Source organism: Hippoglossus stenolepis, chromosome 14, assembly GCF_022539355.2.
Source record: "Hippoglossus stenolepis isolate QCI-W04-F060 chromosome 14, HSTE1.2, whole genome shotgun sequence".
Taxonomy (NCBI): domain Eukaryota; kingdom Metazoa; phylum Chordata; class Actinopteri; order Pleuronectiformes; family Pleuronectidae; genus Hippoglossus; species Hippoglossus stenolepis.
This window is the reverse complement of record NC_061496.1, coordinates 3859449-3872463: the sequence shown is the minus strand read 5'-3', so window position 1 is coordinate 3872463 and position 13015 is coordinate 3859449.

Sequence of the window (13015 nt, the reverse complement as noted above, 5' to 3'; positions counted from 1 at the left end):
TAACCCGAGAGTGACATTTACAAGCATCAATCCTGAAATGCATTTTTCCAGCTACAAATGCAATCCCCCATTATCACAACCACTTATTCGTCTCTTCAGTAGGAATGAGAAGAGCACTTTCACTTGTCCATTATCACAAGTTCTGCATGTTTTTGTAATAGTGGAAGAAAACAAACCAGAAAACACCAAAAAGTGACTTTGAAAAGTGTCACTTGAATGTGTGGAGTTGGCGGTTGGAGTCATTACGGGGACGTTACGGCGTAAATCAGAGTGAGCAGCCACCGGGCTCAGCTTCTACCCCCCCGGCTGCATGAAGTGGCTCTTCGGTTACTCCTCTGTGCATCATCACGAAAAAACCCCTCCACGCATGCAAAGAGCTGGATTAGCCGAGCAGCGGGAGAGGAGCCATGTAACAATTTCGCTTTCATGCCACTGGAATGCAACCGTGTACCCAACTGGCGTTAGATTGCAAACTCATTCTCCAGTTCAGCCTGAGTGACTTTCAATTCAGGGTGTGCATTATTGATCCGAAGAGGGAACAAGGCCAGTTTCCTCAAAGTTCAGGTCTTTACCAATTATCTCATTTATCAGCCGGTTTCCGCTCCGTGATGGACGGGGTCCCCCCCCCCCCACCCCGAGTCGCCCACTAAAACACCTTACTGTTAAATACAGCAAATGGTGTGTCGGGCCGAAACAAGGGGAAACACAAACACACTGTGCAGAGCTAATTTTGTGACAGCTTAGCCCACGCAACAGTGAAATTGAGAGAGGGGATTAAATTAGTTTACTTGCAGACGGTACTGTACATCTAATCCCAAAGTTCGTACCGCGGCTCACCCTTCCAGAAAATTATTTTACACAACACATTACTGAGGGGCCCGGGTGCAGCTGGATGTTGGTGCACACATGCCACAGGCAATCAGGCCTCTGCACAGTGCGGCATGTTCATGGTCTGTGCGTCTGCGGACAAGCTGCCTCACAGAAGAAATGTGCTCCGAGTGGTTACATCAGTTTTCTGCGGATTTATTCCAGGTCCAGCTGAAAATATCAACCTGCTCTGACTCATATTACTCACGGCATGCTAATTCACACAGGGGGGGGGGGGACTTTCTGCTTCTGTGCAGTCCTGAAACGCTGCCACGTCCAACACAATCATATTTATTTGTCCCATGTTTACAGATGAGTGTAACAGCGCTGAGCCTGTATCCAGGCTTCTGTTACTGAGGAATATCACAACATGAAGCGCAGACTCATGTATATGTGACTTTAAACAGAGCTGTGAAGGCATCGTGGTCGCGTCTGTGAGAACAAACAAAAGCAGAACGTGATCAGCCGCGGTACAGGAGATCCAAAGCGGCTTTGCAGGAGATTAGAAGCAGGTCCAAGTCACAACACGGAGCGGAGAACCCTCAACCGGGAGACAAATGTGGTGATTACCTCTCAGCCTGACGCCGCTGTTTGGATCGTGACATGAGGTGGGAGGAGTGTAGGGTGAAAAATGTGAAATGTGCCGATAAACCGAGATCTAAACTGCACATCGTCGTTAATCAACACCTAAATATCTCATTTATTATATTTAAACTGCTGTGGTTTGTATATTTAAACATATAAAGGCTCTTTTTTTGCGTTTAATATTTGCCTGTCACCACGGTTGCCATGTCTTTGTGACATAACGAGAAAAATGACCAATCAAGAGCTGTGTGTGTGTGTGTGTGTGTGTGTGTGTGTGTGTGTGTGTGTGTGTGTGTGTGTGTGTGTGTGTGTGTGTGTGTGTGTGTGTGTGTGTGTGCTGATCCATTCAGTTTGGTGCGATCTGGCTTTAAATAAATGTTTTCCTTCAAAATATAGATTTGTATTCATATATGTTTTTCATGTTATTTGCATTCCAAATAGGTCTACCATCCAGCGGACAAAAAATAAAAATAAAAATAAAAATAAAAACACAACCCACGCCAGGACTTCAAAAGTAGCCCAATTTCACAGGAGAATCTGGCAACCCCTCGCCTGTGCCGAGCGGAGCAGTCAGGGAACATCACAGTGTGTTTGGAACTGTTCTCAAAAAACCCGAAATAAATTGGAGGCAAAGTGTAAGCGCACACTTGTCGTCTGAATCCCTCCCACATGGGAATAAACTACCAACATTGTGACAAACAGTGTTTCTCGGGAAGCCGCAGCCTCTAAAGTCTGGATCTTCACCAAGACGCCAGAATGATGAGCCGATTCCAGCGAGCTGGCGACTGGGAGGGAAGGTTTTTTTTGGCCGCATATGAAGCAATTAACACAAGTTTGTGTTCGCACATGTGTTGTGAAGGGGGATTCTTTAAACGAGCGTGTTTGTGCCGCACGGCTGCTCCGAGCGCCGCTAAAGCAGGAGGAATTAAACTCTCGTCCTCAAAGGGAATTTCTCTTTTTACCCCACTGCCAAGTCCCGCCCCTTCTCACTCCGAGGTTCAAGTGGCATTCAATCAAAGACTAATGCTGCCAAAAGTGCCTTCCTAATGTTTGTATTAGCTTATGTCAGGAAAGCTGTGCTGTGGCATTCGAGTATAGCTCAGGCCGAAAGGAAAATGTCAGGATGTGGCAGCAGATGAGAGAACGGAGACGCTCCTCAAACATTAAGGAATCATTAAACGGACGAGGGAGCGTTCGCTAATCTTTAAATCTCTGCTGACGTGTTCGGCGTGAGGACGTGTCCACATTAATTGGGCTTCATAATACATCGTATAATATAATCCCTCTCCGATATTTAGGCATAAATGTTCCTACTCTCACTCAGACCGACGACTATGCTCCTGTTCACAGAGGAAATTGTGCAGCTGCCTCATTTGTATTGAGCAGAGAACGTGTTGATAAAGCCTCCAGAGAAACAGCAGCTGTATGCGACATATGCCCCATGCCACATTCCCCACGCCGCATTCCCCACACCACATTCCCCACGCCGCATTCCCCACGCCCATCCACGCCACTTCCCCACGCCGCATTCCCCACGCCGCATTCCCCACGCCACATTCCCAACATGCATCTGAAAAACAACAGTTTCTTCAGGAACGTAAAAAAACCTGTATTGTAGCGAGAGTTCCCATTTACTCACCTGTCAGTCATCTTTATATCCCTCGCAGGGATTGGTCATGATTGTTGCCACCGTGCTGCTCCGGACCTCGTGTATTTTGAGTGTATCGGTGGTTAGCTGTGTTAAACCGCTGCAGTGAGGTGAGAGATCTCAGCCCCTGTGACATCCCATGTGCTGCTGTCTCCTCAAGCTGCTCTTATTCCCTCCCACACCAAAAAAGACGATATTAGCCCTTGACTAAGGAGATGCCCCCCGGAGCGGAGCTGCTCCCTTTTCGCTGGAGAAGGTCAGAAACTGAAAAATGAATTTTCCCAACTTTATAATCGAGCATTAGAAGCTGTGGATGTGGGGGGATCGTGTTACAGTGTGTTCTGTGCATCACAATTGAAACCTTTTTAAAACCCTGTTATCCGTGTGGTGAGAGTCTAATATCACGAGTCTCTGAAGAGCAACTAGAAGGCCTTTTCTTTTAAAGCACTTCCAAGCTCATCGGGACCAATCGTTTCCTCAGGCTCAGACAGAAAGTGGCGTTGTTGGTCCACCATGTGCTACAGGAACAGCTTTGGCACAGGTCCTGGAACTGTACTGGAGGGATGGAGAACATTCCTCCAGGAGATATTCCCTCATTTGATGTTTTGATGATGGCGTTAGAGAGAGTTGACCTGAAAGGTGTTAGAAGGGGCTGAGATCTGGTGACTGAAGGACGCAGCATATGATTGACGTCCTGTTGACCTTGAGACAGGTCCGTGCCCCGGCCACGAACCCTCCTTCAAAGTCACCTCCATCTTTTCCTGTTACCGCACATGCCAGAGAGCATGATGGGATGTTAATTGCTCGACGTCTGCGTCTGCGTTTGTTGTGCTTCTAACCCTCGTTTGTTCAGATGTTTCCTTTGATTTGTCACCAGCTTGTTTCTCAAAGGATCCAAATGTGGTGATAAATGTTACATGAGTAGTTTCACAGCGACACCGGCAGCGAGACGCGTTTTATCTCCGTGCACGAGTTAACATCAGAGGAAAACAACAACAACACAAGGAGTATTTCAGGGAAAAAGGAATCGGTCAACACCTTGTAGCTGGATTATATCAAGAAGGCTTATCACAATTAAATTAGCATGTGTAATAATAATAATAATAATAATAATATACTTTATTTGTATTGCACCTTTCATACAAAGTGCTTTTCTATAGGTGTAAAGTAAAAACATGTTAAAATGTAATTCAAAATAAGTAGAGAACAGATTTCAAGAAACGTAAGAACTGTTAAAACGATATATTCCTATATATTAAAAATATAGGAATATATAAGAATACAAGATGTCGGTTAAACACTTTGAAAGATGAAAGGAGTCAGTGATCGCAGCCCCTCTGTCTGTGAGTGAACTCACTGACAGGCTCGTGATGTCAGTGCTGATGTTTACCATGAGCATCCTCTTCGTTTAGCTCGTTAGCTCCGATGACACTTGTCAATTTGCACTAAACACACGGCACAGCCGAGGCTGATGGGGAATCTCATTATAGGTTCGGTCATAAACCAAAGTGGTTGGACAAATTATAATCCTGCTGATGCTGGTGTGAGGTGACCACGGTGATAAAAAGTCATTTCCTATGGGGACGATGTCTGTATTTCATGGCAACGCATCAAGTGGTCGAAGATTTATTTCAGTCTGGACCAACAGGAGCCAAAAATACTGACGTGAGAGTGGAAGTGTGGATTAGTGGCTCGTGGAAAAGATGGTTGATGGTGGATCGTGATCGTGATGGCAGCTGATTGTGGACGATTACAACAAGACTCACATATTCTACCATTACGGACAATAACTCCTCAGGTAATCATTGCTGCTCCCTTCAGCTCTATCAGACATTTTCTTATGTATAAATACTTTAAACACTTTTACATTCATGTAACAAACTGTTTTTTCTAATCAATGTTGTAAATACTGTTGTTTTGTTGATGTTCTCAGTTACACCGACACTGTGAATATCGGCTAAACAAACAAAATGTGATTGATTGATACTTAGTCTTTTGATCCTCTAGAAGATATATAATAATAATAATTGACATTTTGTTGACTTGTGCACTTACATTATCCAAAATGTTTCCAACAATGTTCAAACTCTCGTCAGGTAGATTTTCATCAACTCCCACGATCCCACGCTGCTTCGTGACATCATCAAGCTGCGTCTTTTGCTATTGTTTTCATTAAGATTTGATTATGCGCATTTGTCATTTAAATCCAGGTGAGACAAATTGTTCAATTTCTTTCAAATTGTATAGAAATCTTTGTTTCCAGGGAGATTTCAGGGAGAATAAAGACCTGAAATGATCCAGTAGAGTTGAATTGTGCCTCTTGTGTGTATTTACCTCACACTCAGCAAACACTCTTCAACGGCAGCAGGTAAAACAAAACAACCGATTCACCCTCGAGAGCTTGACAGTCAGATTCATCGAAGATAATTAGAAACAGTTATTCAAACAACTCTGCTGGAAAACAATCACATCAGCATCTGTAGTGTTATTTAATAGAGAAATCAATTGACACGTACAAGTTCAACAGCTGTTGGATGTTCGCAGGTATTATGTATAATAATGAATTCTGTCTTTTCACTTCCAGTCTGAGGTTCGTCTCATTTACAGCAGGTTGGAATTTGTCTCTCTCGACTAAAGTGACTTCAAAAGCAAAAACCACAGATCACAACCTAATCAAAGCTTCTGCCAGATGAGTTCATGGAACTAGTTCATAAAATAAAACCCCAAAAAACAAAGTGTTGTGTAGCAGTAAAATCTGTCATATTGTTGTAGCGGCACAAATATGAGCGCAGGCACTTAACTGGATTTCCATATTGCATTTTTATGAGTATTTCCAGCTCGTTCCGCGGCAGCAAAGATCTGTGGCTAAAAACTAATGAGTTGTCCTGGGCAACATATCTGCAGCCGTCCTCTTCTTGCACCAGCTGGTGGATGTAATTAATATGTAAGGAAACCTGCTCGTGGTAAGACCTGATCACCATCCTGTCGAAAACCCCAGACAGAGAGAAAGAAGCTGCAGTAACTCTCTGCTGAGCTGAGGAGAAGCACTGAGGAGAAACAGGAAACGCACACTTCTGCTACTTTCTTTTGTGTCCATTGAGTGTTTTCATTCATATTTTCCATCTATTTATTCACATGGATTCAATACATATTAATTTTCTAGTTTGCCCACGGCAGCTATTCCTGCCGCGCTCTAAATAAAAGCATAAATAAATAAGAACGCAAATAACTTTCCTCTCCGTCCAAATCACCTGTTCCTGCATTCGCCTGATGAACTACATAATCCCCGTCAGCTTTCACCGATGCCGAGAGAAGCTCGTCTGAATAGCGCCATCAGATTTAGTGCCATTATGTTATGAGAGCTGCGAGTGCCGGTAAATGAGTTGGGTCATGAATTAGCGAAGCTGGAGCACGGAGTGAAAAGGATGAAAAAACCTGGATACGTTCAGCAGAGGTCAACAGGTTCCAGAGGTGTTGAGCAAAACATAACAAACGCAGCATTGTGCGAATCGAGCGGCTTTTACAGACTTCACGAAATGATCAAAAGAGAGGAGGTCAAATCAGGTTAACAGATTCATTACAAGCATTAATTCACTTCTTTAATTCCTGTGATTCACACATTTATTCCTGTTATGATCACAGAGTCTGGAAGGTTAACATGTTTTTTTCAACGCTCGCCGCCGAGAGGCTGAGCTTGGCTGCATCTTCCCCTGAATGGCAGTGCTGCATGATGGGAGGTGGATGCCTGGCGAAGTGCACCAGAGGGGAAGAGAGACAATATACCTGTCTCCGCTGACTGCTCTCTGCTGCCGCTTAAAATCTGAAGATGAACAGGTGCCGAGTTGCGGTGGGTGGTTCTGGAGCAGATCCGGGCAAATATCAAGGGGACGGACACAAAAAAAAAATGCTCAGGCGACTTTGCATTCACACAGTGCTCCCCGGAGTTTTCATTATTTTTATGGTATATTTATTCCGGGCCAGTTTTTTTTTTTTTTATCTCCGTGCTACTGTTGCCTTTGTTTCCATTTCCACTCTGCCTCAAACTAGTTCTCTGTCTGATCGACCCGTTTCATTTTAAAACCCCATAAAAGCCACTGTCATGGCCATTGTGGCTGCGACCCCGTCGTACATCTCCCCCCCGCTCCCACTCAGGAGCCACTATAATCGTCTCCTTCTCAAATATTGTTTATATATAGACCTGGATGAAGAAGAGTAAAAGTATAAGAACAAAAAAAAACTCTCCTGCAGCTTCTAAAGTTTGCAGGGAAATATTTGTGTCTCATGACAATATACAACTTTAAAACCCCACAAAGGCTGATTGGCCACTTTATCACTATTTTGCATATACATGTATTGAGATTAGATACGTACATGAACCACGTACAGACACATTTTCTGCAAACTGCTTCCATTAAACACAAAATATTCATTGTCTGATGTAGTTGTAAGAAATATTTGTTACCAAACAGTAACGGAATAAAGATCATGTTCAAAGATGAAGATATGCTGGATATTTAAAATACCTCCTGTTGAGACAAGCTGTTCATCATCATCATTAACATGATGAAGTTTTAATGAAGAAATGTGCTGATTCATTTTGAAATCAAACTGAATTATCGGCCACATCACAGTTTTTGTGGGATTTATTTTGTCTCCTTTTTGTCGAGGATGTAGTTTTATGTCTGTCTCTGGAAAAGGAAGACGACGTCCAGATTGTTCGTCTGATACAAAGCCCTGATTGTTCGTCAGGGAATCGATGAGACACAACACGAGTCCAGTTTAAATCTTTACAAAAATAAAACGTGTCTGCAGAGATTCAGTGAAACCAGCTAGAAATCCAGACAGTTTCAGTTTTGTGTTTCTCACATCGGAGAAACTGCTCTGATTTGAAACGTGTGCCAACAAACCAAAATGATGGAAAATACAATGTGTGGGACAAAAATGGTTTTACTGGGACATTCAAGTATATTTTAAAGTATTGAGTTTTGAAGTATTGAAGTTTAAATGAGATGCAATTCAATGAAATGTGTCTTGTATTTGCTGATTCCAGAAATGTGTCTGTCTGCATGTGTTATATCTCCAGAACCGTACGTCTTATTACCTTTACATTTAACAAGTGTATTTCTAAGGTCCCAAGGATGTGAAGTGTCAAATTTGTTTGCAATTTGAACATGTGACACTTTCAATAATACTGAACTTTGACTTCTGGGATGTTTACAAGAATAGAAATGATTCTCCGGTTGTGGGTCGAGCAGGTGAACAGCTCTGTGAGCAGCAGTGGTGACGCAGCAGCTCTTTACTTCCTGCAGGTCACTGCTACAGTTTCAGGAAGAAAACTGCAACCAGCATCACCACAGGTCAAACACACTTAGGTCTAGAACAGGCACTGCATCAATTTTTTTTCTGATGACCCTGCAAACATTTATATAATCTCCTACTTATGCAAACACGTCTCCTCTTGTACGTGTGTGTGCGGAGCTCTGCCACGTCTCAGCATCCCCACGCTGCGTTTCCAGTTCTCCCAGCAGCAGGGAGCGCGGAGCGAGTCCCCGGAGTGTCCCACTGGGTGGAAAAAACAAACCGTGGAAGTCAAATTGAGAAACACACAAAAAACAAACACGCTATGAGCGCAGCCTCCCAGTGAATTACAAATGAGCTGTCGCAGCAGGTTTTCTGATAAAGCAAAACAAAAGGCAACAAACATCCGGCCGTGCTCCCTGTAATATATTACACACAAACAGTTGCATAATGAGATAATTAATAAACGGAATGAATACATTATTTAACATCATTTGTTTGCCTGGTCACAGGTGATAGGAGGCGTTACGTCTTCTAACTCTGCAGCTAATTATGGTAATTATTACCATCAGGGCTGCTAATGTGAGAAGAACCAGTAGCAACAGTGTTGGGTGGATGTGGTAGTGTGTTTATTGTTTATACTTATTTTCAGAAGTATATAACTATCTTTATTATTTTAGGTTTAAACTGAAAGTACAGATATTTACACTGCATTTGGTAAAGTGAGCATCTGCGATCATTTATATTTTTACTTTGGATTCTGTGTTTAATATATAGACAAGCAGATCTTAAATAATTTAAATACAACTGACACTCTTAGTGTACTGTATGTAAACATGGATATAGACTCCAAGTCAGCAACTACATCTACTGTCTTTTGTACATATATATATATTTTTATATATTTTTTCTTACCTTGATAGTTTTATAACTCTTAAAGCAAGGTATTCATTGTTCAAGGCAAAGAAAGAATTCACAATAAACGCTTTAAACTTTGAACTCAAACTTGTTTACTGAAGACTGAAGACTGAATCTCTCTAATGACCTTCCGAAGGCGACAGCATTAGTTTTATAAAAGTCTATTTTTCTCTTCTATAAAAACAGTTGCATGACTCTACTTCTCACTGATTAATAACGCCATTAAACATATTACTTTATGGTCCCATGTTCTAGTTTTAAGTCTTCTTCAATCATAACCCTTCATTTTGTAAATTATGCTCCATTTAGAGTCAAATATACATTAAAGCACATTATGCATGGGCGTGTGGAAACCGTGCGATTGGCAGATATTACCCTCACATGGTTGCAGGATGCACATTTAGGCAAATATGGTTACTTCTGGTTTAAAAAAAAAAACAAGATGGCGCTGGACAAAATTCCAAACTCAAGGCTTCGAACTAGCAACTCGCAAACAGATGTGTGACGTCACAGTGTGTTGACACTTGGCTGGTCTTTTAAAGCCGGTGGTAGAAAATTCGAAAAGTACAACAACCTATATAAAAAAGTCTCTAACATACCTTTAAAATGATGTTGTGTGTATTGATTGAAATAACCAACACTCCTACTAATTAACAGGACAGATGATGATGTGGTAGTTTTTGTAGCATTAGCATTATTAGCACCTGCAGATCTTGAACACACACTGTTTTGCAGACTGCATGACTTCAGTTGACACGCTGCTGCTCCTGCATCTTAATAATTTACAGCTGATCCTGAAGCTGTTTTGGTTTCAGCCTCCTCATTAAGGTCAGTGTTGAACAGTACGACGAAGTAAAGGTTGAACTGGACTAAAAATGGAAAGAACGTGACATTTTGCTGTAGCAGCGCACCAGTGACAGCAGTGGTTATAATGGAGGAAATGGATCCACTACATCCACAGTGTTGAATAAGCCTATTTAAACTGAAATATATGACACATGTCCCTGAGTAAGAACTAAGTGATATACACTGTGCATCATTCCCACCTTAGGAGCCACCTCACATGATTAATACCAAACATAATACGGCTCATTAATGCATCGGGGTAACGGCGCGCGCCTTCATTTGAGAAATGACGCATCGCGGATTCACTCGGCGTAATTATTTTTATATCTTGTAAGTCGGAGGCACAGATGTCCTGGATTTAAAGCCTGGAAACCCGGCTGATGTGTAAATCAATACCTTGAGTGCGAATTTCAACCTAAATCTGGGGGTGGGGTGGTGTTGTTCGGACCGTAAATTTCATTGTGTAGGGAGCCATTTATGCACATTTACATGGAGACAGGATGTTGATTGCAGGACGGCAGAGTTACCGAGCGCCGCGCCGGGGAAATTTTGAGAGAGGCAAGAGCACTAAAGAGTTCACAACCACATCCGCATCAGGTCGTAAATCTTTCTCAACTGAATAAGCACTCTTTTTTATTTCTCTTGCAAATTCATCACGCCTCACCCCCCGTCCCCCGTCCCCCCTCTGTGTCTCCGTCCCCCCTGTTGTCTGTGCCTTTTTCTTCTCCCTCCGTCTCTCACCGTCTCCCCGCTCTCGCTTACTTTTTAGTGTCTTTATCGGATAATGAGTGTGATGACAGTAAAAGCTTCATCATCGGCCTCCATCCCATTAAGCTGTTATTGGATCATGTTTGTTTTCAGGAAGCCAGAAGAATAGAAGAAAGCGGAGCTAAGCCGCACGGCGAAGAGACAGACTGTCAGGTTTTGTCTTGGCTTTGTCAGTCACGGCAATTTGGTATTTAGGTCATTATTATATATATATAATGTGTGTGTGTGTGTGTGTGTGTGTGTGTGTGTGTGTGTGTGTGAGTGTGTGTGCAGCCATTGAAATAAATAATTGTGTTTAAATAGAAAAAAAAAAACTTGACATTGGCATCTAAGAAGTTAGGGTTTTGTTTTTTTTGTATTTCTCGTTCCTAACGTCATTACCTGACAGATGCTTGAATCTAATTATTCGTCTGGAAAGTGTCGCCTCAGAAATGTCATCCGCCGCCTCTACAGCCAAATATTTGTTCACTTGCCGGCCGTGATTAAATGAAATAATGAACCCAGTTGAAATATCGCGCCATCAGAATGAATGATTTCCCCATTTAGCAGAACACTAAGTGGCCAAAGATTAAATGACTTTTGGACTACTTTCTTGCACAGTCAAACATGGAGAACACAAATATGAATTATGGGGGAACAGTACAATTATATTAAGTAACAGAAAGGTTAACTAATTCAATCCAAAGTGGGATAAATCATGTCCCGAGCTGGAATCGGGGCCTGTCATCAACAATGGAAATCGGCCTGGGTTAATTAGGTAAAGCCTCTAAATGACTCGCCGTATCGGCCCGATGACAAAACGCAGCCCGGGCCGCGGAGCCGCTGACAAATTGTCCACTTCCATCAGGCGGCCTCCGATCAAACCGAATCGATCTGGGGAAATATCACCGCCGGCCTCGGGATCTTCAAAATTGAGAGGAAGTGTCAACAAAGCTGAGAGAAGAAAGAAATTTCACAAACTCTGGCAGCTGATGTCAGAACCGAGGAGGAGGAGGAGGAAGAAAAAAAACCCCACAAAACAAAATCAATACTCTGACCCCAAGAGGAGCCGGTGTCGTGTTTGTGAAATACCAAATAACAATCACCTTTACAAGGCTCCCGCAGGCTCATGATAGTATTATTTGAGCAGAAACAACATATTACAGACCCGGGGGCCGTGCGCGGCGTCTGCTTGTTCTGTGGTCAGTTTGCAGAACTAATGGTGTTTGCAGTTCAATACTGGAGAAAATGAAATGGCATCATCTGATGTTTGTCCTCTCTCCGTCTGCCGCTTGTGTTCAGCATGGCAGTCAAGTTCAGTTCAATCATCGCATCCGGGGGAAAACATCCTCCTCATGTCAATATCAGAACGTGGTTTTAGTGTGAAAGGGGAAAAAATATATATATATATATATTGCCCGTGCGTTCGATGTCCGCCCACGTTCGTCCGTCCGATCCCACGCGGATGTTTGATTTTTGATCTCGACCCGTCGTCTGTCAGTCATGATCCAGTCGTTAAGCCTCAACAGGGGGACGCTATGAGACGGTGATTGGCAGCTCACACTGACCCGCTCTCTCAAACTTAAGTTACAACTGCATTAGCAACCTTCTATCGCCTCCCGCCCGTTCATTACACTTTCTCCTCCACCACCAGTCGCTGACCTTTCAGCTGTGGGATTTACTCAAATGAAACCCTCCGACAGAGAAGCTCCTGTTTATGTCGATGAACTTGTTGCAAACACTTGACAAGGCTGAGGAGGTGCAGGACGAGGATCTGCTTCGGGAAACAGGACGGGATGCGATTTGCATCTGAGGGGAAACAACAACACAATGAGATGTTATCAACAAGAAATGCAATCAAGCTAATTAAGGATCCGTGTTTTTCGGGACGAGTGTTTTCAAGCAGACTATTGCTGCACTTTTCCTCGGGCTTGTTTTTGTAGAGGCACCTTAACCTCTGCCTTCAATTTGCATTTTGCTTAAAATCTGTGCCAGGTCCCACTTTGCCCAAGTTTAATTGTTGCAATTAGTTGTTCGCAGTGCTATTTGTGCAGCTCTGTGTGTGTATCTGTGTGTTTGTGTTTACGCTCTCCTCAGTTCATTGAC